Source organism: Temnothorax longispinosus, unplaced genomic scaffold (genome assembly GCF_030848805.1).
Source record: "Temnothorax longispinosus isolate EJ_2023e unplaced genomic scaffold, Tlon_JGU_v1 HiC_scaffold_504, whole genome shotgun sequence".
Lineage (NCBI taxonomy): Eukaryota > Metazoa > Arthropoda > Insecta > Hymenoptera > Formicidae > Temnothorax > Temnothorax longispinosus.
In genome coordinates, this window is record NW_027270346.1 from 3,040 (window position 1) to 7,952 (window position 4,913).

Genomic DNA, 4,913 nt, shown 5'->3' on the forward strand with positions numbered 1-4,913 from the left:
CAGCGACATACAATTATTACAAAACATTAATAATTTTTAAATAAGGCGTGCATGTTTTAATAAAACATTTAATTGAAAATTGATCACCTGATAAATGTAATTTTATTTATAGAGATGTGATAAGAAGATCAAAAATATGTAAAAAGTTCGATGTAAAAGGCAATGTTGCGACGTGCAAAACGTGTAATAAAACTATAAAACATCACAATAATACACACGTATTAAAACAACACTTATTGCGAGCTTGTGAGTAAGTATTCATTTAAGAACATATAAAATATTGATGAATGAAAAGTTGGTACAGTAATATAAAATAATAAATAAATGAAAATGTATAAATATCTGGTTTATCACGGCACATATATAATAATTATATGCAATATTGACTGAAACTGCAATTGTCCATGTGTGGTTTTGGATTATTAAATGATTTTTCGAAACAATACAAAATAAATTTTCTGCATGTTTGGACAAATAAATAAAAGAACGCATGCTGATAAATATGTATTTAATAAGATTTTAATAATGTTACACAGATTTTAGTGTTTTGTAATACTAAATATTGTCTATGTTATAGTACAGATTTGTAATAAAGCATAAGTATGACTTGATTACACCAATTGCGCGATGTATGTAGTCATTGTAAAAAATTTTCTCTAATCGGTCCAAAACAAGAGTTAAAATACTACTTATGGACATTGGGCATATATAACATAGCAGATCTAGACAAACATTCAAAACCCGACAACGTATTAGAAAATTACAGAGACAAACAGCGACATACAATTATTGCAAAACATTCATAATTTTTAAATGAAGCATGTACGTTTTAATAAGACATTTAATTAAAAATTGATCACCTGATAAATGTAATTTTATTTATAGAAATGTGATAAGAAGATCAAATATATGGAACAAGTTCGATGTAAAAGGCAATGTTGCGACGTGCAAAACGTGTGAGAAGGTTATAAAACATCGCAATAATATACACACATTAGAACAACACTTATTGCGAGCTTGTGAGTAAGTATTCATTTAAGAACGTATAAAATATTGATGAATGAAAAGTTGGTACAGTAATAAAATAATAAATAAATGAAAATGTATAAATATCTGGTTTATCACGGCACATATATATAATAATTATATGCAATATTGACTGAAACTGCAATTGTCCATGTGTGGTTTTGGATTATTAAATGATTTTTCGAAACAATACAAAATAAATTTTCTGCATGTTTGGACAAATAAATAAAAGAACGCATGCTGATAAATATGTATTTAATAAGATTTTAATAATGTTACACAGATTTTAGTGTTTTGTAATACTAAATATTGTCTATGTTATAGTACAGATTTGTAATAAAGCATAAGTATGACTTGATTACCAATTGCGCGATGTGTGTAGTCATTGTAAAAAAGTTTTCTCTAATCGGTCCAAAACAAGAGTTAAAATACTACTTATGGACATATATAACATAACAGATCAAGACAAACATTCAAAACCCGACAACGTATTAGAAAATTACAGACACAAACAGCGACATACAATTATTGCAAAACATTAATTTTTAATGAGGCGTGTACGTTTCAATAAGACATTTAATTGAAAATTGATCACCTGATAAATGTAATTTTATTTATAGAAATGTGATAAGAAGATCAAAAATATGGAACAAGTTCGATGTAAAAGGCAATGTTGCGACGTGCAAAACGTGTGAGAAGGTTATAAAACATCGCAATAATATACGCACATTAGAAACAACACTTATTGCGAGCTTGTGAGTAAGTATTCATCTAAGAACGTATAAAATATTGATGAATGAAAAGTAGGTACAGTAATGAAATAATAAATCAATGAAAATGTAAATATCTGGTTTATCACGGCACATATATAATAATTATATGCAATATTTACTAAAACAGCAATTCTCCGTGTGTGGTTTTAGATTATTGTGTAATTCCTCGAAACAATACAAAATCAATTTTCTATATATTTTGACAAATATATAAAAAGGCGCATATGCTTATATATATAGATATTCACTTTAGCTTTTTCTACATCATTAATTAAAGTTGTCGTATATATACAGATCTGCACCGACTTCTTCAAGTTCAATGAGAAACAGCAATTTCCATTTGAATGAGCCACAAAGCGAAAGTACAATACGAACAAGCATACCGCTACTTGAGCAACAGGGAGAAGAAATAGAGAGAAGTGACGAGTAATTATACACTATGCTTAAATTATAAACCGTAATAAAATCTTACAAATTAAATAAACTCAAACACTATAATATATCAACGTAAATTGCTTTATGCGAACAATTTTGGCGTTTAATGTGCCCACAAAACATTTATTTGTGATCAAACTTTTTTTCTGTGATTTACTATTCGCTATCAAATCCATAGATATCCGAGAAACTATATACAATTCTTTATATTATAATTTCACTTATATTTATATAATTATATATATATACAATATACATATCTATATCTTAATTATTATTTAAAAAATTAAAATATGGCGTCTGAGATATTAAGTGTAACACAGTTCGTGGACAGGGAGAATAGAATGGATTAAACTGAGTAGAAAAGTTTTATACCATTTTGCGATTTTTATAATACAATAATTAATTTAAAAATGAATTAATAGAGATCTGGCGAGTGAGACAATCTATGCTTCATTGACGGTATTAAAAGCGCTCTTCTACCAATGTCTTGCCGCGCATATAACATTTGCAATCGGCATGTAAAGCTAAACTAACTCTTCCTCGCAACGCATTTACATTCGCCACTGAATTGCGGCGATGCATGCGCATTCATAGATCTTTATTAAATAATTTTCATAATGATTGTGAAAAGAACAAAACTGCTAGAGAACATTTTTATTTAGTTTATTCCGTTCTACCTACCCACGCGCGATTTAATTATTAAATAATCTGTACATACTTTGTAAATTTATCATATTATTATAGTGTCCTAAAGTAAATACTTATTTTATATTTTACGATAAAATAAGAAAAAACCGTTAAGTGATTTGCATTGTACAGTATATCTTCATCTTTCAACAATAAGTTATAGAAACTTATTTTTACGTGTACAAAGCGCAAATATATCATAAATATAAACTTATATATTATAAATGTAAATAATATTATACTAAAAATACTAAATTTAAGTATTGATAATACTCACCGCATTGAAAGAATTTGAATTCTAAAAATAAATGTTTTGGCCTAATAATAATAATTGAATAATATGCTTAACCCTTAAGTGCATACATGAGTTTACGGTGTTCGAGCCAAAGTGATATCTGCTCGTAACTGCAAAACTTGCAAACCTGTTAAAAGATATTAAATAAACGATGTTTATCAAAATGATTATAAAATCGTCAACTACAATGTAGACAAATGTTTTATGAATTTTTTTAGATGTTTTGAAATGGTTTAATGTAGGGAAAAAATAACGTTGAACGTGACAGATCCACGCATGCACTTAGAAGGTACCGAAAAAAACGTATGCACTTCAAGGGTTAATGACGTGTAACATTTGATATACTAACCATTGCATTGCAATTAATTTTATACTTCTGTAATAACTCTTTGTATAATTTGCAAGTCCCATTCAAGCTCAGAATCTGGTATACAGGCTTTATTATGAAATCATGGACAGAAGCGAAAATATCAGATTTGAGGAAAAAGAGAACAAGCGTTATTGACGAGTAATACACGATTCTATATTATTTTAAATATTAATTCCTCTATTATATTTTTTACTTTTTTAATCACTTCTTGTATAACTTGCAGGTCTTATTCAAGCTCAGAGTCTGATGAAGATTTGCGTGAAACTTCAATTGATGAAATCGAAGATGAATAAGGAAATATTTATAGATTTGAGAAGAGAAAGTAAGCGTTTTTGACGAGTATACATTATTATACCATTTTTTAAGTATTGATTTCTCTGTTAGATTTTCTACTAGTTCTTCTAATCACTTTTTATGAATATGAATGCGATTAAAGGAGTATAATTGCAGAAATGCACCAAGCACTTTGAGATCACTTGTCACCCACACGTACCCACACATCCACACACGTTTTATTTTTTAATAATACATTTTCGGATGGTTAATTTAAATGTATTGGGCATTTATAATAAACTATTATGTAAATTATATAAATATTAGGTTTTGCTACGACTAATATCTACTTATCACTTGAATCTTATAAATTATTGCTAATATTTTTACTTGTGTATTTTCTAATTAAATTCATGCGGATAGGTAACACAATTCATATTGCAATACCATTTTTTATTTTGCAACAATAAATACTAGAGGTATAATTATAAACTGCACGTATAAAAATTACTCTTTATAAATCTTATTAACCGTTTAAATCTTCAAGATCAGATAATTTTAGTTAAAGTTTAAATAAAAAATGTGTCATTGAAAGTTATTCTATATATTTATTGTTCTTTACATAAATACAAGTTTTGAAATATTTCAAAATGGATAGAATAGGTAAAATATATTCAGCAGCATTATGGATTTTGATATTTTGAAAGCGATATACAGACAAGCATCACGATTTTTAATTTGACGATCTGAATAATTAGGAGAGAATACATGCCTACGTGTGTTTATGTACTCACACGCTCATCGTGTGCGCACGTGTGTGTACAAAATGTATACGTATATATATATATATATATATATATATATATATATATATATATATATATTCATTTAAAAATAAGTGTTTCTGTTAAATTTCTATTAGTATTTTAGTATTGTGCCGTTATCTGTACGCATTTTCGTCTTCTTTTCCCCCTTCTCATATATTTTCCATATATTTTCCGATATCTAAGTGCAGGTTGAATTGACGATCGTCGTTCGTGGAAGATGTGCG

At 27.6% G+C, this 4,913-nt stretch overlaps 1 long non-coding RNA gene across 1 annotated transcript; it reads left to right on the forward strand.

The window, feature by feature from the left end:
• Positions 1 to 341: 341 nt before the first annotated feature.
• Positions 342 to 4,669, forward strand: LOC139824666 (uncharacterized). Its single transcript, XR_011735212.1, has 4 exons — positions 342 to 1,785; positions 2,094 to 2,225; positions 3,625 to 3,727; positions 3,813 to 4,669. It is a non-coding gene; the product is annotated as an uncharacterized lncRNA (long non-coding RNA).
• The last annotated feature ends 244 nt before the right edge of the window (positions 4,670 to 4,913 follow it).